The sequence below is a fragment of the Pleurodeles waltl genome, chromosome 9 (assembly GCF_031143425.1).
Source record: "Pleurodeles waltl isolate 20211129_DDA chromosome 9, aPleWal1.hap1.20221129, whole genome shotgun sequence".
Lineage (NCBI taxonomy): Eukaryota > Metazoa > Chordata > Amphibia > Caudata > Salamandridae > Pleurodeles > Pleurodeles waltl.
The window spans coordinates 345587100-345610967 of NC_090448.1; the positions used below are offsets into that span (position 1 = coordinate 345587100).

The window sequence follows — 23868 nt, forward strand, 5'->3', positions numbered from 1 at the left end:
CTTGTTGTTTCCGGTGCGGAGTAGCGGCACCTATTTTTGAGGGCCGGCGCTTATTCTTCGTCCCCAAGCATTTGCTGCGAGCAAAAGACACATTTGGGAAAGACGGAGGAAGAGAAAAACAAAAAAGCGTCACAATGGGAAAAAGCCGAAAGCTGCAAAAGTGAGCTGAAGGGGCAGGGAGTGGCTTTAACTGGATTGAAGAGGCCCGAGATGGCGTAAGTATTCCGTGTTCCCACATATAATTGCAGCAGCCGCATGTTTAAGAGGAGAGCTTTGAGAACCAGCACCTTGATATTTACAAATTAGGCGCTGTCAGACACCCACACCCAGCTCTGTCAATGCACCTCAACCTTGACTTGAAGCACCCCATCCATCTCCATTAACAAATCCATGACACAGCAGCACCTCTGCAGGTGAATCCAGAGCTGCTTTTCAATACTTGAGTATGATTCTCACAGCGTAATAAAAGGGAATTGTGTCCAAGGCCCTATTTTTGTTTATGAAAAATAACGTGACAGAGACACACTGCAGTGTTGCTGGCAATTATCACATTCTGCAGAATGCTCTATCCCCGCCAAAAATGGCGCCCCGGGGCTTGCAAAACAGGCCTTTGTGCTGGTTAAACTTAGAGCATGACTTCCAGGATTTGTTTTCCTAGTTTTCTTGTGGGCCATAAATCTTTAGCTCAACTGTTGTTCTGAGCCGGCATGCGGGACACGTAGCCCCTTCTACATCCCCCTTGTGCCAGATGTGGTAGAAACAGCACTTACAGACTTTGGACACACTAACATAGGGCGACGAATACAGAACATGTAGCCTCCAGCTAGATAACACGCACACTCCAGCTATGGCACAGGGACGCGCATGGGCAGAACAGGCCACCTCTGGATAGAATACTGTCACCCCGTGCCATCTGTAGTACTTGATGCCTCCGGATTTAGTGCAGTCGGCCGGCTCTTCATTGTTTAATTTGTGAAATAAATAAACAAACAAACGAATGAATGAATGAATACATAAAACAATAAATAAAGTAATTAAGTGCAGCAGCTCAAACTTTTCCTGCGACACAGCCGTGGCTGCCGAATCCCAAGTCTGCACAGTTTTGACCTCTCCTCATACCACTTTGTTCCGTCGCTCTACGCTTCCTCTCGTAACACTCTTGCATGTCCTCCCTTCTTTCTTTGTCACTGTTTTCCATCTTTCTCTTTCTGCTTTTCCAGTTTCTGCTTCTCTCTCTCTTGAAATCTGATGATGACCAATACACCCCTATCCCCATAAGTGAATACTGGTGCACCCCACTGGTGTCAGGCTGGGCACGAGCACTGCACACTGACCCAAACACCAGGGCACTCGGTTTAGGGTGCAAGGAGGGCCAACCGCGGAAAGGCGCTCAAAGGGCACCAGATTACATTATTGGCGATTGGCTCTATTCTCGAGCTACGGAAGACGCACCAACTGGAAAAGATTTACTCGAAACATGACTTTTCAGCATTTTCCAACAGCCAGCCAGGCTCGACGGAGACACTGTCAGATGGGCAAAAAATCCAACATTTTTAGACGAAGAAATGGAAACAGTATCTTTCTCCGGTGACACGCTCTTTACTGGGGACAGAGGGTAAACAAGGCCTGAAGGAGATACCCGTAGGAACAGAGAGGCCAGGAAGGACCGGAAATGTGTGAAGTAACGTGACTCACGGTGCTTGAGGTGTTAAACCAGACCTGCCCTTTCATTAACCACCCTTGGCGCTGTCTGCCTCGCGGTGAAGTCATAGATTCCACGCCGCTGCTCTTATCTCCAGACTGCCTCAGACACTCTTTATTTCAACAAGTTCAAGTGGCAGGGAGTTTCCACAGGAGCACCATAAAATCGTTACCCTGAAGCACATGCTGACCCCTCAGCACAAACCAGCCTGCGTCACACAAAGGCAATGTGGAATCAACCACACGTTGGCAAAGATGGTTTAGTCGTTGCTCTTAAATGACGTCATACTAGAGGCAATGGAACTGGATGCGATACCACGGAAACAGCATCTATCGGAGGCAACGGCACTCCCTGCTACATCACAGGTGATAGAGTTCGCCCTTTTTTGGAGGGAACTGCGCTTCCTGCTCTGTTCCCATCAGAGGCGATAGCATTCGCTACTTTATCAGAGTAAAAGGCATGGTCTGCCAGATTAGAGGAGTTATCACTCACTAGTTTATCTGAGGCAATGACACGGATTGCAACCCCAGCGGAGATGGCATTCACTCATTTATCAGGGGCAACGAAACTCCCTGCTCACTCAGAAGTGATAGCATTTAATAATTTAGCCGAGTCAACAGCCCTCCCGGCTGCATTAGAGGTGACTGCAGTCACTGATTATGAGATGCAACAGCACTCCCGGCTGCAGCATAGGTGACAGCAGCGACTGATTATGAGATACGACAGCCCTCCCGGCTGCATTAGAGGTAACAGCATTCACTGATTATGAGATGCAACAGCACTTTCGACTGCATCAGAGGTGAAAGCAGCGACTGATTATGAGATGCGACGGCACACCCGGCTGCATCAGAAGTGACAGCAGTCACTGATTTACCAGAGGCAACAACACTCTGCTGCATCAGAGGTGACAGCAGTCACTGATTTACGCAAGCAGCAGCACTCCCGGCTCCATCGACAGCAGTCACTGATTTATCGCAGGCAACAGCACTCCCGGCTGCATCAGAGGTGACAGCATTCACTGATTATGAGATGCAACAGCACTCCCTGCTGCATCAGAGGTGACAGCAGCGACTGATTATGAGATGCAACAGCACTCCCTGCTGCATCAGAGGTGACAGCAGCGACTGATTATGAGATGCACAGCACTCCCGGCTGCATCAGAAGTGACAGCAGTCACTGATTTATCACAGGCAACAGCACTCCCTGCTGCATCAGAGATGACAGCAGCGACTGATTATGAGATGCAACAGCACTCCCGGCTGCATCAGAAGTGACAGCAGTCACTGATTTATCACAGGCAACAGCACTCCCTGCAGCATCAGAGATGACAGCAGCGACTGATTATGAGATGCAACAGCACTCCCGGCTGCATCAGAGGTGACAGCAGTCACTGATTTATCACAGGCAACAGCACTCCCTGAAACATCACTGTCATTCCAGACATGAAACTTAACGCTACACCCATTGACCGATTGACCTGCCACTCAGTGCTCTGCGCCAAGGCAGTACTCACCTTTCAATCAGAAACAAAGGAACTCACTGCTATTTGCAATGTTATGTCACTCACTAGTACTCCAAAAGTAATGGCCGTCAAGGCTCTAAGAGAGGTGAAGGCACCCCAGCCATACTGTAGACAATGGCCTCTTCGCTGTACCAGAGGCAATGGCGCGTTTTCCTTTCACAGAGGAGACGGTGAGCACTGTGATGCCTGGGGGGTGATATTTAGGGATATACCAAGCGTGATGACATTTGCTGCTATATCCTAGGTGATAGGACTCACTCCCATTACTATGGTGATGGCAATCATTACTATATCAGCAGTGATCCCACACATAGTTTTATGAAAGGCAATTGCACTATTGCTATACCATTGCCAACGGCACTCAAATCTATATCCCAGCATGGTGGCCACTGCTCTACCGGAAGCGATGTCAGGCTCTACCATATCGGCAGTATTGCACCTCAATGTTATATCAGGGGAGATGGTACTCACGGCTATACCAGAGGCAATGGCACAAATGGCGCCACTGGGGCAATTATACTCACTACTATTTTGTAACAAAATAGTATTTCATACTATATGGAAAACAATAGGGCTCACACTGTACAATATAATCCACAAACTGGAAAGCAGATGCAATGACACTCACTGCTATACCGGAAGTGATGCTACTCCCTACTGAAGAAATAATTATCACAACCTCACAGTTTTATCCTGTGAGATTCCAGCAGGTCAAAGCTGCCAAAATTTACTGGGGCGGGGACAGGCCAAGAAAAAAGGCAAAACAAGCATAATGTGATGTGTTAAAAACCGATTCCACATGTTATACCCCTTTTTCCTAATAAAAACTCTTATTAGGAGGCATTTTTCAAATACAGTAAATACCTCACCCTGGAGTAATTCTTTTTACCATGTGCAATAAACACATCACTCTATTCCAACAAACTCGTAATGAGGACCAACGTGAAGTTCTCTGGGAGCAACAGAAGCCCAAACCTCGAGGCACAGTTAAACTACCAGGAAAACCTTAAGGCTCTCAACAAAATGTGTCCAATAATTCCGATGGTTCTTGCAATACCAGTGTACCTTCCCATGAGAATTACACGCTTTGTGTGAATATCAGACCTCCTTTGTATTTCATCTATAGACAATAACACAAGCTTCTATACCAGAGGTGATGACATTCACTATTATATCAGAGGCAATGGCATTCACTTCTATTCCACAGGCAATGGCACTCTCTTCTTAGCCAGGGGCGATGGCACGTGCTGCTATGCTAAGGGTGATGGCATTCACTGTTACGCGAGAGTTGATGGCTCTTGCTGCTACATCAGTGCAATTGCACTCGCTGCAACACGAAAGGTGATGGCATTCACTATTATATTACAGATGGCATTGAAGAAACACTCTCTGCTATACCAGAGGTAATGGTATTCACTTCTATAGCACATGCAGTGGCACTCTCTTCTCAACCAGGGGCAATGGAACTTGCTACTATATAAGGGTGATGGCATTCACTACTACATGAGAGTTGATGGCACTTGCTGCTATATAGGCGCAATGACTCTCACTGTTACACTAAAGGTGAAGGCCTTCACTAATACATTACAGATGGGATACCAGAAGCAGAACTCTCTGCTATACCAGAGGTAAAGGCACTTAAATCTGTGACAGAGATGATGGTATTCAATGCTGTAACACAGGGGATGGCATCTGCTGTTATATTATAGACAACAGCACAGATTATTTCTCCAGGGGCAACAGCGCTCAGTGTTACGTCACAGGCAATGGCATTCACTATAACATAAGAAGCGATACCTCTCACTGTTGACAACTTGATCTGCCACCGCACAGGTTATGGCACTCACTACTATACAACAAGTGACAGAATTCTCAGCAATATCAGTGGTGATGGCATTCACTATTATATAAGAGGCACTCCCTGCTTAGCCAGGGGGTATGGCACTCACTACTATTCTAAAGCTGATGGCATTTTTTATCATATGAGAAACAATGGCACCGACTGCTACACTCACTACTGTACTAAAGGTGATGACGATGGCACTCACGGGTGATGGCATTCATTGCTATGTGTGCGACAAAGGTACGCACTGATATACTAGAGGCAATGGCACTTGCTGCTGCACTAAAGAGGATGCCATCTGCTGTTATTTGCACTAAGTTAGCACTAGTTTTTATACCAGATATGAAATAACTAAATTCTGTACAACACGTTATGGCATCAAAAGCTTTACGGGAGGCAATGGATCTGCTACTGTGCCAGGTGTTGACACTCGCTTGTCCACCAAACATATCGGGGAGGAGGAGGACAGACGTAAGTTTAGGCAAGGTAACATTCGTTTCACATAGTCTTTGAACTCTAAAAAACAAGTTCCCTAATGTTATGCCAGGCCTCAAAGGAGAGGTGACGCGGAACAAGAAGACTTCCTGCTGTGTGGAAAACAGGAAGGCAGTGACGTAACCCTCGGTGATCACAGAACAGCCCAAGCGACCAACAATACAGAGAAGCTATGGGGTGCAATGACGGCCCAAAACAGGAAGTCAGTGACGTAACACTTGTTGATCACAAAACTGTCCTGGGGACCAATAATACAGAGAGGCACTGGGCTGCAAGGTTGACACTGCCTAGTTGAGTTTCAAAGAGCATAAACTTAGAACACTAATGTGTACGCGCAAACTGTTCGCAGTGGGAGTAATACAATTCAAGGTCTGGAAGCTGTAATGGTCCAGGTGTCTGGGGCATTGTTTCTATTACAGTGAGCATGAGTGGGATACTTTGATTTGGGTACAGTTTGCTCACAAAGGTAAGGGACAGCAACAGTGAGGCAATCAATCAATCAATCAATCAATCACTTGTTAAGCGTGCTACTCACCTGATAGGGTCTCCAGGCGCTAGGGGGAAGCAGGGGAGTGGGTTGCTACTTCTCGAATAGCCAGGTCTTGAGATGTTTCCTGAAGGTCAGGAGGTCCTGGGTCAGACGTAGGTTGACGGGGAGAGAGTTCCAGCTTTTGGCAGCGAGGTGGGAGAAGGATCTGCTGCTGTATGTGGTACGGTGGGTGCAGGGGACTGTGGCGAGGGCAAGTTGGCGGAGCGTAGCTGGCAGGTGGGAACGTGGAACCTGAGACGCTTGTTGAGGTAGGCAGGGCCTGCGTCGTGGAGAGCCTTGTGATCAGGAGTTTGAAGATGATCCTCTTGATGACAGGTAGCCAGTGAAGGTCTCTGAGGTGGGCTGAGATGTGTTTGTGGCGGGGAGGTTAAGGATGAGGCATGCGGAGGCGTTCTGAATGCGCTGAAGTTTTCTCTGGACCTGGGCCATTGTTCCTGCGAAGAGTGCATTGCCGTAGTCCAGTCTGCTGCTGACGAGGGCGTGGGTGACCGTTCTTCTGGTTTCGATGGGGATCCATCTGAAGGTCTTGCGAAGCATGCGGAGGGTGTTGAAACATGAGGATGAGATGGCGTTGACTTGCTGGGTCATGGTGAGCGATGAATCCAGTATAAAGCCGAGGTTGCGTGCATAGGTGGTGGGAGTTGGAGTGGCTCCTAGTGTGGCAGGCCACCAGGAGTCGTCCCCTGCTGATCGGTTGGAGCCGAGGATGAGGATCTCAGTCTTATCCGAGTTCAGTTTGAGGTGGCTTATCTCTATCCAGTTGGCGATCATTTTATGTATGGATAAGAACGATGAATGAAATCTTTTGCTCTTATGGGTTCCAAAGCTTAGAACCAACTCTCAGGCTATTTTATATTTATTGATTCTGAAATCCTCTTCAGAAAACAGCCAAAGACCTGGATTTTTACCGACCCCGATGCTCTTTTCCAATCACATATTCAGTGACTCCATTCCCTCTACTCAAGTCTTTCATAAGCTTTGTACCCCCCTCAGTGCCAGGATGCTCCCTTGGGAGTGAAAGTTCCACTTTACAAATACCAAATTCAATTCAATTCAATCAAAAAATGACACACACATGAAGTAAACGTGCTTTGCATGGTCACTTCTGGTCATTCCAGTGACGTTTTATACAAACCACATTTACAATGGAAGATATGAAGAGAGAGTTTATTGACTCCGTCCATTAGTTTATAAGGAAAGGAGAGATTCTGATCCATATGAGATTGTACCCGTGTTCATCTGTCACAGCAGGAAGGAGAAGTAAACTGCCTCACTAAATGTGTGACCTTAAAACGGCTGGTAACAAACCTATAGGAATTTTAGATCTGGATGTAGAAGATGGGGAAAGTGTGGCAGATATGAAAGTGGTTGGATGTGTAAGACCTAATGTTCTTCATAAAATGTAGTTTATTACAGAAACAGGTATGAAAGCAGATCAGACAAAGGCAGGGGTTTTGGGGCTGGGTTATCAACAAATTGCACCTACGCATTCAGATGTCAAACATGTGTGAATCTGCAGGCACATTTTTATTGTAAGCACAGAGGCTACAGGGGCTTATGCAGGCCCTTCTGTAATGCTAAGAAAAGAAAACCCTCACCTGCAGAACAAAGGTTCTAAAAGTAGAATCCAAAATTCATTTTTTCAACAGAATTTTTTATGTAGATTAACACAATTCGACAACTGATATAACCTTTTCTTATTTTATTATATGATACATATTTGTAAAATAGGATAATGAATAGAGAAGTCAAAAAAGGGTTTGACGTACTTTGCACAGTTTTTACCACATCGCTGTAGTGCTTTTAGGAACCAGGAGCTAGCATAAATCACTAAAATGGGACAATCGACAAGGGATAACACTCTTCCAGGATATAGGTTAGTGCACATATAAAAGATATTGACATAATTCTATGTGGAAGACTGGGACATGGGAAATCATACACTACACCTAACGTAAGTTATTTAAAATGGAGCTTAATACTATATGTTAGTCATACCAAGAAAAAGTGGTGGATATAAGTCAATTAGTAGTGAAACCACCAGGCCGGAAGTAACAAACTGAAGGTGCACAAGACAACAAATTCAGAAGGGATAACCAGAAAACATTGGAATGTTTACTCTACTGTCAACTCTATTTGTTTACTGGAGGAGGGTGTATGTGATTTATCTATAGAAGAGTGTAAGCAAATAGGGGACTGGCAACCTTGGGCCTCATTTTAATGGTGAGAAAAACTTGATAGGTTAGAAAAGTGAACTGTGTAAGTGCCCAACTTCCATAGTATCTTAAAATCAGGAATACAGGATCAATAGCAGGATGTGTTCACTGGGTGAGGCAATCTAATAGGCAGATTTGAATGACTCAGGATCTGATCAAGGACAAGTTATGGATGTGGTCTGTTTGCAGTTCAGTGGTTCCACTGAGGCTAAGCGTGGGTGCCAGAGTAACAGCTCCTATAAAATTAGCACCAGAAACCTCAGAACCACTGGCACTCTGCCCTCCCTTTAGATTTCAACTTAATCTCAGTGGTCAATCCGCAATCTACCAAATGAAATGCCTGAAAAAGATCGGCCCCTTCAGTACCCCCATATCGTGAAGCGTGGCGGTAGCCTTGGTAAATTCTCGCTTTGACTACAACATCACACTAAGCACCAGAACGCCCTCCTATCACATCAGGAGGCTAGAGCAGACCCAAAACAGTAAAGGTTCATTCATATTCTACGTGCGCAAAAACAGACACATCGCCCACCACCGTAAAAACCTACATTGACATCCCATCAAAGCCGGATTTCCTTTCAAATCATTTGACTTCCACTTAGATGACAATACGGTTCTGCCTCCTCCTAGGTGCAGGAGTAAAAACCCGATAAAATCAACGCAACAGATGTCTCCACCCGAAAGGTCACAACCTTTCAATCAACCCAAAAAACAGCTGCAACATCTGAAGGAGACGGGCGTTTCGCGGTCGTGGTATCCCACTTGTGACACAATGTACCTTATTCCATATCCAACTCCCCAACCTCATCACATTCAGGAAAATGATCTCAACCCCCACCTTTTCTAACGCCGCAACATCCCCCTCACCTGTCACCCATAATGCCCAAATACAAGTCCGTCTCCCATAAACTGACTTCTCCATCGCCTAGATACCTATGTTATTCGCTGTGCGCTATATATACACTAAAATATAAGGGAGCCTGCTGAGTGACGGGAGGTAAGGGGCGGGAGCCAGCGTTCCCACAGCCCTCAGTGGCGCTATTTCTAAAAGAAACTGAAGAGTGGGCGTGCCTCTGAAAATGACAGCTGGATTTGCAACAGAGATGATGAACCCAGAAGGGTTAGAAACATGAGGAGCGGTTGAATTACATCTAGGGGACTCTGATAGGGGGTAAACCAAGAGTTACTGCAGTTACAGGCAAATAACAGCAAAGCCCTGCATTGAGGGCGGAAAACCCCTGGGGAGCGGTACAAAAACAATGTTCTGCAACTCAGAAACCTGCTATTGTCTTTCCTCTTGTAGCGTCTGTTTGACACAAAGTGCCCCAGGCAGTACGAGTTGATCCCAGAAGAGCAACAGTGTGGGAATGCATCCTCCGTACCAAGTTACAGCAGCATTACAAGCCTCTGGCCCCGGTGAAATCAGCCTGCTTTCCGCTCCGGAGAAGGGGCAGGCCTGGCCTCTTCAGCCCATTCAGTGTTCTGAGGGAAAGCATCATATTTCAGGAGGGGGCGGTGGGTGCACAGCTGGATGAGGGAACGGTGCCTGAAAGAGTGCCTGTTGCTTGTTCGATGCACATAGCTCAGCTCTGCGACAAGCTTCTTTGCCTCACAGGCTCTGACTGGGTAGTCAAAGCACTCTGGTCAGGCCGGGGCCCGGGGGAGTACCACCTTTACACAGCTCTAGCCCCTCCTTGCATGTGAGCTAATTACTTAGAGGGGTGGGTGGGAGGGGGGATCTTGGTGTTGGAGGGAGGAGGAAGCAAGCAAAAAAGCCAAGAAACAGGGCAGGGAGGTATGACATGGAAAAGGCAACTTCAGACATTAGGACACCACACGGGAAAGAGAAACCAGGAGACAGCCGTGAGGTGTGACATGGAAAATACAAAACAAGCATCGGCAAAGCAAATTGGTCTGGCAGTGACTGCCAGCATAGTGCTGATATTGGCAACCCTCCCCCCAGCAAACATTATGTAATGACTACTTAGTCCACAAGGATTTAAAAATTCAGACAAGGTTTGGTGGAAAAGAGATTGCTGCAGGTTTATTTCAGAATTGAAATATGCCAGCATGGTGCGTTAACGTACGGGTGATCCAAGGGCAGGCAGCGATGATTAACCTAAGCTGCCCAACCGCCTGGTGAGCCAAAAACAGCATCATGGTTATGTCCGTGTTATTTTTGTTTATCATGGTTTTTGTAAAACTTTACTGCTCCGTGAGCTGCAGGGTCCTCAACAATATAAAAAATCCACATTGGCTAAAAGCAAAGACACTTTTGTGGTCTCAGAACACATCGGCGAAGTAGTCCCTGGCACTGAAGTAAATTACTTTGTGTGTGGGTGAACTCCTTGTAAAAGAGCAGAACGCTGTCACTCACACTGATGATAGCCAATTGATGAAGTAGGCTGCCCCACTGCCCCACGTTGTATGCTTTAGTGGACGGTAAAAATGTGAATGACAGAAGAAACAGACCAATGGATATAGAGGGCTGACTGTAAGCTCCTACAAGTAAGTAAATTATGCATTTAATTTTAGTAAAACCAAAAGGTCTTGGATAATTCCAAGCTGAAACATCATGTAGGCAGAAGAACATCACAGGGGAAAGACAGATCTAAAAGACAGTACTGAGGTATGTCAGGAAAGATACAAAACAAGCACTGGCAAAATAAATTGGGCTAGCATTGGCTACCAGCCTTTTTGGCTTCTGTCAGTGTTGGCGTTCTCAGGGTTTTTGTCTAACTTTGTTGTCATGGGAGCAACTGGGCCATCGACAATATTAAAAAGGAGCTGAAAGCAAACACCCTTCTATGATCTCAAGAACACACTGGTACAGAAGACCATGAGACTAGGAAACCTACTTTGTGTGTGGTTGAGCTTCTTGTGAAAGGGCAGAACACAATCAATTAATGTCAGGGTAGCTAATGACTGAAATGTGCCACCAGCTGCCCCTTGCTGTGTGATGTAGTGGGCGGGAAACAATGTGAATGACACAACAATGGATGAAGAGGGCCGACTGAAAACCGTTATTAGTAAGTATATTATACATATAATTTTAGGAAAATCAAAAGGTCTCGGCTAATGCCAGCCCTAAAGACAGCATGAGGCAGACAAGATGAGACACCAGAGGAGACAGTGAAAACAGAAGGAATTGTAGGAGTCATAACATAAAAGAGAGAGCATGAGGCAGAGATATCCAACAGGCAGTGAGAGGAGGGATTGGGGGAGAGAGTGAAAAAGAGAAGGAAGATTGTAAAAGGAGGAAAGAAATAGAGAAAGAGGAGAGGGTTCAGTTCCTGGTAGTGAGAGGGAAGGGGAGTGGAAGTGAGAGGAAATAGGAGTAATGAAATGCTAGAAAGGCCAGAAACCATGAGAAGGAGGAGCAATGAAAACAGTGAGTGGAAGAAAGTAGAGGAGATGCTGACAATGGGAAGGAGAAGGTAAAATAGAAATATACAGAGAAAAAAGGGAGGAATTGTTTATGGGGTAAAGAGAAGAGTAGGAGAGAGATGCATGAGGAGGATGCAACATTCCTAAAAGTATGGAAAAATTAGAAGAATGTAGAGAATGTGAAGGGGAAACAATGTCTGGTGCTTAATTGGGCCCGGGGGTTGCAGGTGGGGCTCACCAGCACTTATTTTTGGGGACCTGCACTTATTTATCCTAAAAAGGCTTTGATCCAGAGCAACAGAGAGAAAAAAACACAAGACAGGTAAAGTGAGAGTAAGAGAAACAAGGGAAAACGGTGACAAAGGGAGGAAGCAAGGATGAATAAGAACCTTCAATAGTGAGATATAGTGGCAGGGAGTGTTGCTTGTGGAGGAAAGAGGCACGCAGTGGAATACGAACTACACAGGATTTGTATTCTGCACCCTTAACATTCCATTGCACAGCTTCAAGCTTTTGAACAAAATATTGTGCCTTTGCCCTTATTCATTTATAAATGAACGACTGGAAATGGCGAGAAATAAAACAGGCGCGAGCGACACAGTGAGAGAGAGCCATAAGGAGGGGAGGATTGGATTGGTATGAAAGAGTCTTCCAATTTAGAAGGGGGTGGAGTAGGGCTTAATTTATTTTTGAGGGCCGGCACTTATTTTTCTTCCTCAAGCATTTACTGTGAGCAAAAGGCACATATGGGAAAGCCGGAGAGAGAGAAAAAACGAAAACACGTCACAAAGAGAGAAAGCAGAAAGCTGCAGGAGTGAGGTGAAGGGGCAGGGAGTGGCTGTAAATGGATTAAAGAGGCCCAAGATGGCTTCAGGATTACGCTGCCTCAGTATTCCATGTTTTGCACACTTAATTGCAGCAGCCGCGTGTTTAAGAGGAGGGCTTTGGGCACCAGCACCTTTTTATTTACAAATTAAGCACTGGGGTGGAGGGGCAGGAAGAGAACAAGGAACAAGGTAGAGAGAGGGAAAAGGGTGAGGAAGACAAATCAGAAGAAACAAAACAAAATGAACCAAGTGGGGAAACACACAAGAAAATGGTGCAAGAAATAAGAAAGATTGAAATGGAAAGCAGGGAAGGGAATAAGTGAGAGTGCTGGATGAAAGGGAAAAAAATAACATAGAAGGTCTGGCAGAGCTGTGGTGGGGAGAGTGCCAGGTGGAGAGTAGAGAGCACATCTATGAAACATGAAAGACAATCAGAAGACTGCAAGCAGCGCTCAAAAGTGGGCCTTTAACAGGCACCGACGGGTACTTACTTTTAAGCTTCATTCAGAGACACCACAGTATGCCCCTAATGAGGAGCCGTAGACGCACCATATCACTAGAATGACCACCCGCTCTGCCTTCGGTGTAAGATAGCCTTGTTGCAACAAGGTGCTTTAGCCATGCTTTCTCATAGGGCCACTGGAATTATGTGGTATTGCAACCACTTCATTTTCTGCGTAATTATGAATTTGCGGAATTTGCCACATAATCTGCAGATTTTAACAAAAAAAAAATGTTTGTAGCTCAAACATATAAAAAGTTACTACAAACACGCCAAAGCATATTGCTGCACAGTGGAAGACCATTTGATTGGTCCCTTCTCTGATGCTTATTATGCATCTGCATGTTAAACTAGTACTAGTGAGGAAATACCATTGCTCGAACAGTGTTAGACTGTGTAAAAATGCCAGCCCCCCACACACCTTCTGGAGCATCTCTTGGGCCCCAGAGGAGGGACATGATCTTCCATTAGCATCATTTACAGCCTAACTTTGGAGATAGTGATCAGGTGCGAAGAGGGAGTGGGGTTTATATCACCAAAGGAGGGTGAAAGGGAGTAGAAAGACAATCCCTCCCAACATCTTCGAACCTTGCCAGAGCATCTTCTCCATAAGTGCCAGATGAAGGTTGTGCCAAACACCCCCAGAGCTGGGCAGAGAGCCCTTGGAGAAGTAAATTCTGAAGAACCAAAGCCCCAGCTGTCCATTCTGCCGCCCCAGACATGTGCAGCCTCTAACTATCCAACTTAAAGGGTATTATTTAAAGCATCTAATGGGGACTTAAGATCATGATGGCGCATTGGAACTAGCTGCTGTCCCACTCTTTAAAACTCCACTCACGTTAATGATACTACCCACGTGATAATCGGGCTACAGAAAGAACAAATAAATAAATAAAAAACATCTGTAGCCACATCTGCAGGCAGGGAACACAGACGCTGACTCAAGAACCATGTCCATTTTTGTCCTTTGTACTGAAGGCATCCGAACGCTATGTCGGCACATTATGAACCCACATAACATGAAAATACATTTTCTTATCTAACTTTTACTCACAGCACTGTAATCAACCTTTTTAGTGTTAAAAATGTCTTTGTATCCATTTGGTTGGCTATTGGCCGAACAGCACCTAGCCTGGTCTATACAGTCAGAGGACCGGTTGAATAGCAGAGGAATGCCATTGTTTACCCGGTAGCCTGATAACTAGCTGCCGTCTATATTATTACTCAACTCAGTTTTACTCATTTTAGCAAATGCTGAAGGATGAAAGATTGAGGCAGGTCCATTAAGATTCTAACCTCTGATCTGGAGGTTTCCCGTCGCTCTTTTCAGCTCACACATAAACCCACTGAGCTACCTCGCCACTAACAAACACGCAACACCCTACAACACTTGAGAACAGAGCATGCACGTCCTTGTACCTCAGGAGCTGGGCTGCTGGAAAGTGTCCCTCGCCGCCCTCCTGCGAAGACCCTCAGCCACGAAGTCATGAAGGCGCCCGGTGCCCGCGGAAGAACATCCCTCGACCGGTCTGGAAACGCGAGAGCCATCCAGCCAGGGTCCGGCGGACGAGGGGTCCAGGCCAGGGACTCCGCTTCTCCACGCCGAAGGCAGGGTCAGCCAGCGGACCCCTCCTCAGCGGAGAAGAAGCATTTCTGAGAGGCCCGAAGAGAGAGGTGTCCAGGAGAGGCGAGGGGGCTCGGACTGCCTCAGTCACTTCTTGTTCTGCGTCGAACGAGGTCCGAAGGAGGGAGCGAGGGCGGGAGGGCAGCGGGATGAGGAAACCTCGCTCTAGACTCAGCTAAGGCGAGGAGTTCGGCAGCGGCCAGGAGTGAGCGCAGGGACAGGCGGCGGGGAGGAGGGGGCGACTCCCAGAGAGGGTGGGAAAAGAGTGAGCTGGGGGGAGATACGGAGCAGAGGGGAAGCGCGCTCTCTATCTACCCACTGCATCTCTGCGTTGTCTCCCTTCTTCGCGTGTTCCTACAACACGCTTTCCTTGTCTCTGATTATTAGTTCTCTCACATTCCCTCCCGTTCTCTATCCTATCCTTTTAAATCTCTTTCCTTACTTTTCGCTCTATCACGTTCTCTCTTTCCGTCCAACTCCCTCTTTTTCATCCAGCTGTCATCCCTCTCCGTCTCTCTCTCTTATTTGTACAGCCTTTTCTTACCCTCTCACGTTCTTTCTCTCGTCCTAACTCGCTTCCAGTTCTCGCTGCCCCCACCGTCTCCTTTCTACCTCTTTCTCTGTCTCCGTTCTTCTCCCACCTATCCCTCCTCTCCTTTTCTCAATAATCTAGATCCACCCTCCACTCCATTTCTTTAGTTACCCCCATTGTCTTTTCTCCTGCTCCCCACCCTCTCAGCCTTCCATATTCTTCTTCGACCCTGCCCTTCTCAATCACTTATTACATACGTCCGCTCCTTTGTTCGTTCGTTCCCTTCTTCCTCTCTTTCTTTTCTCCTTCTTTCCTCCCCCGTGTTTCTCCCCCCATTTCTTTGTTCTTTCCTCCCCCCACACTTTCTTTCTCACCCACTCGCTCTGCAAGTCAGTTTCCTGCAAAACATTCCCGGCTATCATTAACCCTATCAGATCTGAAATGCAGCCAGGGAACGAGACGTCCCAGAGCCTCAAACTTCTCGGCAAATGTTTCTTCCAGAGGCAGAACCCGTTGAAGCAGGGCCGGCTTTAGGGCGGTGCAACCGGAGCAGCGGCACCTGGCGTGAGGGAGCTGGGTTTAAAAATAACTTTTGGTTTAAAAGCGCTTGAACTTCCTTGTGCATCCAGCACTTTTCAAGCAACAATAAAAATGTAAAGATAACGCTAGTGATTGATGTTCTTAACAGTTAGAGATTGTAATTTTGTCTAGTGGCAGTTTTGTCTCATCATAAAGTAGCACAGAGGGTTAATGTGCCTGCTGCAAAGTATGTGTAGCATGCAGATCACAGAACCCTGTGTGAGTGAACTATGAATAGCACTATAAACAAGCATTTGCAATGTAACATGACTCGAGTTTGCTTAAGTTAGAGCTATTCGCGTTTTAAACTCCTATCAGACTTTTCTTGCCACATAAACTGAAAAGTAAAACAGTTTCACATAAACGAGCCGACGGCCGCCATATGCACGAAGCAGACACGCAAAAGGAAATAGAAGTTTGCTCGCAGTGAAACATATCCGGAAAAGGGCAATTATCCATGTAACAGGGTTGATGTTTTGCAAAGCGCTCGATTACAGCCCAGCGAGATTGCGCTGCCTATGAAATAAAAAGAAGTAGCTCAGAAGCCATACGGAAAACATCGAGCCTCGTATGTTTTCAGTAGTTGGCCAGTGTGCCCGAGGAGGGCTAAACACACGGAAAAGGCATGACATGTGCATGCCTTTCACTAATGAAAGCAAGCAAATTTTAAAAGGCAAGTCCATGAACCAATAATATCAAAACAGGTGCACTGTTCCACAAAGGAGAGACATAAAGAAAATGATCCAGTTTGGAAATGGCGAAGCTATACTGAGTAATCTCAGGAGGGCCCTCAACCACCCATTTGGGTGACAGGTATCATCATCGGGCTCACTCCTCGCCAGACTGGTGCTGCAATGCCTGGCGGGCCACCCAACATTCTGGGTGGCACTCAACCGTTATAAAATTGCTAACAACAAGGGTCTGGGAAAGAAACTGAATCAGAAACGGAGAGTGTAGAAAAAGAGACAAAACTCTAAAATTGGCTCTGAACCTGAGCCACTATTTTAATGTGATAGAAATTGGGTTCAGGCCAAGATTAAAAGCAAAAAATATATATATTAGAGTGTCACTGGAAATAATGTACCGTTACACTCTATAGTCTAGGAAGGTAGTTCGCCTAATCCCATATGGTCAACATGTTTCGCGTCTATGTTTGGTCACTAAGTGATCCGGTGACGCTTCTTCAGGACCCACAAAAAAGCCTTTGATTATTAAACTACTTCTCCTATGTGTCAGTAATTTATCAAGTGCACATCAAGTCACTTACAGTGTAGAAGACAGAGTATGTCTGAGTCAGTCGGTCAGTATAGTCGCCCATCCCATATTAGAGATTGAGCTCCATAGGTCTGCGCTAGCATCAACCAAGAAAAACGAATTTTTTTCGATCCTCAGTCCGTCCGGGAACCTGCCCCCTGCCGCGCGCCTGAAAGTCCATGAACCAACCAAACCGATGCTTGTGGTAAAAAGCCCATAGAGAGATTACACCAGGGACGGAGAGTTTTGCTCTCGACCCTAAAAAACTAAATATTTGTCAGAGAGACGGTATAGAAATATGAGGTAGTGTAGAAATTAGTGGAGAAGGACGTCATGGGGGGAGGGGGCACCCAAAAAAAAATTGTTGCACCAGGCGCCACCAGCACTAAAGCCAGCACTGCACTGAAGTTTTATCTGAAGTTGAAGAGACCAAACCCAAAGTCTGTTCAACTTAAGAATTTACCCAATTGCATTCGAATTAGTCATCAAAATCAGGATGTGCATTCGCTTGTTCATCAAAAGGAGGTGACCTATATCTGGCTAATTAGAGACACTTTGATTTAAAGGCTTCATGCATTTTAAATAAAGGCTTCTGATTATGTAGGACGAGAGGCACCCCAGGTGTTCTTTGCAGGCATCCGGGATAGAAAGGTCTTCTGAGCACAGAGGGATGAGCACAAACCAATCTGCTCTGGGCAGCGGCAGGATCATCAATCCCAGCAACTGGAAGCCATCACATACATTATCAATATAAAGGTGCTACCTAGCAACCCAACCCTGTGCAAGGCATTCTCCAACCCAAAGTCTCCATGAGTCTTCACCTGCTTTATCAACCTGCAAGTATACACCTTGATCTTCCTCCCTTGTGTCTTGCACACTGCACGATCTTCCCTGTTTGTTTTTCCAGCACAACCCAGGTTCTGTCTCATTTGTGCTCAACGCACATGGTTAGCCAATGACCTACCTCACCCACAACTATAACTCACAATCTACTTCTCTGTCCAACAGATAGACACATCAGGTGACCCACCTCACCTGGGGTAAATACACCATATAATCTGCCCCGCCTGTGTGTCACACACCTGAGAATTAATCTCACTCAACTCACAAGCACATGAGGTGCTCCACCTCATGTGCGTTAAATATACCACGTGATTTGTCTCACTTTTGTACAACACATTACAGGATTTACATATGAGTATCAGCAAAGTTAAGCCAACAGCTCATCTCACCTGGGCTCAACCCACAAACAACCCAAGAGCCACATCTGCGTTCACCTCACAAGCACGTAAGGTGCTCCACCTCATCTGTGCCAAACATATCACATGATTTGTCTCACTTGTGGACAAAGCACCCCAGTATCTATCTCACTTGTATCCAACTGACAAGCATAGCCCAGGAGCCACTTGACCAACATGGCTCAAGCCATAAACATAGCACAGGATCTATATCTGTGTCTGACAATCAAACAGCCCAGGACTCCTCTCACCCATGCTTATCTCACAACCCGCCACAGCACCTTCTTCTCTGGCTGTGCTCAAGCAGCAAACACACCACATGAGACAGCTCAGCTGTGGTCCACAAAGAATCACAACACAAGATCCAAGTCACCTGTGCTGAACCAGCAAGCATATCTGAGAATCCACCTTAACCGTGTACAAAACACACCTGGTCCTTCTCCACATAGGCCAACCACCAAACATACACAAGGACACAATTTGCCTGTGTTCAATAATAACCACACCAGGTCACTGACTTCACCTGTGCTTCTCTTGCTAAAACCCTACACAATCTGTTTCACCTGTGTTCAACACAAAAGCAGACAACAGTACACCACCAGCATCCAACACACCTTGCATGCTCCTACACTTTTCTCCCACCAGCAGACATTTCATGGACGTACTTCCCTTGCATGCAACTAACAAAAAGAACCCAGGACCCATTTCACCCGTGCTAAACTTAGAAACACATGACATGAGGAACCTGATTGGTAATCAACAGAATTCAGTGTCTGACTCTTATGAGTATAAGTGAAATTCATTACCTGCCACTCCCACCCATGCCACTCTTGTTCAAATCACTAACACCTTACAGCTCCTAGAACTGTTTTGCAGGAATGTCACCAAAAAAGCACACTTTGGAACACCTAGCCTGTGTCCAACATCCCACGACCAGACAGAATCATTTGTGCTGAACCCGCAAATGCACCACACAAGCTACAATGCCTTTCTTACAAACTTGACCCCCTCACACATGCAAGACACACAAATGCACTATGTGATATTCATTAAGTTTGTCCAACACACCTCAGTTCCTTCATCACCTGTATCTGAAGAACAGCCATGCCTCGTGAGCCATGTCATAAGTATCCAAAACAGATCACAGCTGATCTCGTCTGTGCTGAACTCTCACGTCATTCAATGTACAATACCTGTTCTCAACACACCCTAGTATTTGCCTCACCCATTCTCAACCGGCAAAGGCGCCACGTGACTCATCTTCCCTGCTTCCAATACAGTGCTGGGCCAACATCACATGAGTTGGACCCACAAAAGCACCATATGACTGATATACAGTTTTCAAACACTTTCGAGTATTTACTACGCTTATGTACAACTAACAAATATACCCCTTAATCAGTTAATCTAACAAATATACCCCTTAATCAGTTAATTTAAACACCAGCGTTTGATCTATCACACCCCTGCTTGGTCCATGAACACATCACATCTTTTTTTACCTGTATTTAATGTAACAAAACATGTACTTCACATGCACCCAACGCACAAACACAGCTTAAATTGGAGCCTAACCTTATTTGAATAAAATCACAGCAGATAGCAGTTTGTCTAATTGAACACATGAACCACACAAACTGGGATCTGACTCAAAACAAACTAAGAACTAGCTCAACATGTACTGTGGTGCAACTGAACTCAAATTATGATACTACACACTGGAATCCAGTTAGACGTAAACCAGACCATGACTCAACACAAGCCGAAGTCAGTAATACCTGCATTCTCCCCGTGAGCTGAAACCGAGGCCTTTCTCAAAACTAGGCATGGGGTGTGCAAAGTTGTAATGTAAGCCACCTTCCAACTTCGCAATAAAAAAAAAACTGTCTGAGCTGTGCAAACTGCTGAACACACAAAGTTCCTCGCTCTGAACTATACTGTCCTGTGTTAACCACCATGCCAACTCCAGACCCAAACAGTTGCTGGTAGCCGAGTAGCCGGCAGCACCCACCTTCCCGGAACCAGAAGTGTCCTTGGCAGCTCCCTGACCTCGGCTACTTGGCTCCATCATCATTAAGTCACCAACCTCTGTCCCTCCACTTGCTACCTGCATGGAGAAGGGTTGCCAGAGGCCCCACGATCCACGCATCATCCCTTTTGGCATTTCCCTGAACATGACGTCACCCCCATTGGACATCCTGCTCTAGAATAATTGGTTCTTAGCTGTTGCCTTTTGGTAAACTGGTTGACCTTTTGAAACTTAAGTTTATAAATCAATCCAAAGTTTCCTGAATACACCTGGCTTAGCTTGCATAAATAAAGATGTCTTCCACCCCACCACCAGGCTCCAATCATATGCACTGGAATTCATTTTGATAAAGTACAGAGTACATGTCAGCTAGTAATAAGACTTGATATATGTCCTGAGATATGGATACTGGCTGTTGTTCCAAACCACTTATCTATCATTATGAGTTAATTGACCCAGAATTGAGGAAACCATGCAGAACCAGACTTATTGAGTCAAAAGCTGCATGTAATTCCCAAATGTGGGCCGGCAGGAGATATGCACAGAAACTCGACGTTTTACTGGGTGTGTTGCTGCGCCCAGTAAAACTTGTAATTGGACGGGGCAACCCCCATGCGATATAGAGCCACTCGACTTGTAACGGATCCTTTAGTGGGATTGAACAGTGGCCAGTCACTGGCTCTGAATCCCAGGAGCCCTGAGATAAGTCAGGCCAGAAAGAAGTGCCTAAGTAAGATTCTTATATCCGCATACATAATCTTGCTCCTGTAGAGAAATAGTGCTCCAGGTTGCAATGGCAGATCCAAAATTTTTGGAAGATTTAAATTTGTTTGCTTCAAAACTGCCTATTATACTTGCCACTTTTTTGGTTATGTTGCACATTTGTTCACGTTCATTAGTATTTATACTTAATATTATACTTTAAAGATTATGCTGAAAATTATTTTTTTATTCAATTTTCATATTCATTAAAATTGTTCTTCTATGGGAAATGTTCCTCCTCCCACCAAGCAGTTACCTTGGAGTGGATCATGTACACTGGAGTCAATATGTGGCTAGTATTAAAATATTTTTTGTGGTTGCTTGTAGCTCCCAGCCTAGCTTGACTCCAATTGCTTGGAATGTTACAGATAATGAGAGTACATGTTTTTCTAGGTTTCCAATGCTATCATTTATTAGAACATTGGAATGTTCGGATCTACATTGCAGAAAATGGAGTGCTCCGGGCTTTTACTAGCCGGTAAAAGCCCAGAGCCAGCATTCCAATGTTCTCTTTGTTCACAGCAACAGCTGTGAACAAAGCCTCATGGAGCCCGAGGGGATTTTAATCCCCTCGGGCTTCGTGAGGAATTTGTTTTATTTAAAAGAACATTCTGTCCCAGAGTGGCAGAATGTTCTAATAGCCTTAGAACCCGCCGTAGCGGGCTCTACCGGCCATTAAAGACCCTCTCCCTTGTTAAAGGCCCTCGTCTTCGGCCCAGGCCTTTAACGCAGGAGCGGGGCTTTAATGGCTGGTAGAGCCCGCTACGGCGGGTTCTAAGGCTATATTAGAACATTGGAATGTTGGCAGCTCCATTGAAAACAATGGAGTGCTCCGGGCTTTTACTGGCTGTTAAAAGCCCGGAGCGCCAACATTCCAATCTTCTTTGTTCACAGCAACAGCTGTGAACAAAGCCTCACGGAGCCTGAGAGGATTTTAATCCCCTCCGGTTCCTTGAAGCCTTTGTTTTACTTATGAGAACATTCTGCCCTCTAATGGCAGATTGTTCTAATAGCTTTAGAACCGGCGTAGTGGGCTCTACCGGCTATTAAAGGCCCTCTCCCTTGTTAAAGGCCCTCGCCTTTGGCTCAGGCCTTTAACGCAGGAGCGGGCCTTTAATAGCCGGTGGAGCCCGCTATGGCGGGTTCTAATGCAATAATAGAACATTTGAAGTTAGAGTGTTCCATCATAGACAATGAAGTGGTTCAGTGCTCACAATGGCTGGTATACACCTTCTGGTCCAATATTCCAAAGTTTGTCTTTCTGTTTCTTCATTTTTACTTTTTTAGAACATTCTTTCCTCCTTGGGTTGAATGTTCTAATAGCCTTCCAGCCCAGCTGCCTCAAGCTAGACTGGTTCTTAAAGGCCCCCTTTCTCATTATAGGCCCTCACCTTATGCTGGGCTGGTTTAAAAAGGCCCGCTTTCTCGTTATAGACCCTCACCTGATTTTTTAATTTGGCTCAAGCATGGCACAAATCAATGATAGACATGGGTAGACAATGTCTACCCACTCTTTTCACAGTGTGGACGCTGTAAACCCTTCTAATATGTTCAGCCCCAAAGAAATATGCTTAAGTTGTCCCAGTGTAATTTTCAGGCACCGGGATTCATTCAGCAGTGCCTGCACATTGTCTGCTTTTGTTCCAAGCAGCAACATGCAGGCGGGGAGGGTGTTTATCAGATTCCAGTTGGGCCCATATCAAAGGCCGAAGTTAAGAGGCCATCAGGCCTCCTTTAGTTGGAGAATCCTGGCTGAGAGCTATCAGGAGCCTCACACCTACATGCAATGGAGAGGAAACAAAGGCACACAACCTATCACTTCACAGGTACTTAAGAAAGGCATGCGTTGACTTTGTTCAATCCCTTTATATAAGACATATGGATGCACTATAAGAATGACAGATGTGTTGGTTGATCTACCCAAGTATTTACACACATAACACTTTTAATACCACTATTTTGTGTTATTTCTTTTTTAGCACCATAGCAATAGTCATCCCAGTACAGGGTGTCAGAGTGCCTTACATCACATCTACACATTATACATTGACAGTAAATCATAGTTGTGTAAATCAATGTGTAGGATGTGATACATAAGACAGTGTGGGCTACAAGGAGTATGAGCCAAATGTCCTTCACAGCTCACTGTGCTATATCAGAAGGATTATAATTTATGAACTGCAAGTAACAAAAGGATCTGTGTTAAAGGCAGTAACCCACCTACACATTTACATAAAATAGAAATCTGTCATGTGCGTGTTAAAGTGCTTTGTAGGAGTCATATTAGCCATCCATGCATCTTTGATTCCAAGCACAGATCTCTCCAGCAAATAGGTTAACCTCCAGAGTTATTTTACCATTTATTATTTTTCCATGAGATTTAGTTGGCACACAAAGGTCTTTGCAGCAGGCACCTCAACCCCATAACATATTTTAAAATGCAGACTTTGTAACTAATTAAGCAGAACAGATGTACTGCCATGTTTCTCCTTGTTGCCAATTTCTTTATGACAGAGTTTTAAAATAGAAATGTGTAAGTTGAGGACGAGATTTTGGTTTGGGTTGTGTCACGTTTTTTGGCACAACTCAGACGCAAAATCTAATTTCTTAAATATTGTAATGCTCTCAAACGTATTAATGATAGGCCTGCAAACATATGTGTGAGGTCTTAAGCTCTGTTGTCACTTCTTGTGATATCACTTCCTGTGAGGTCATGGATTATGATCCCACTGCCTGTAATGCCATGTGCGAAGTCACCGTGATAGCACGCACCGTGATGTCAGACGCAGTGACGTCGCTTGCATAT

General features: G+C 45.5%; 1 protein-coding gene across 1 annotated transcript in view; it reads right to left on the reverse strand.

Moving 5' to 3' along the window:
* PLEKHG2 (pleckstrin homology and RhoGEF domain containing G2) overlaps nt 1–15537 on the reverse strand; it is a 361757-nt gene extending 346220 nt beyond the window's left edge. The window contains exon 1 of the mRNA XM_069207509.1: nt 14464–15537. The gene's annotated coding sequence lies outside the window, so the exon portion shown is untranslated. The remainder of the gene's footprint in view (nt 1–14463) is intronic.
* Between the last annotated feature and the right edge of the window lie 8331 nt (nt 15538–23868).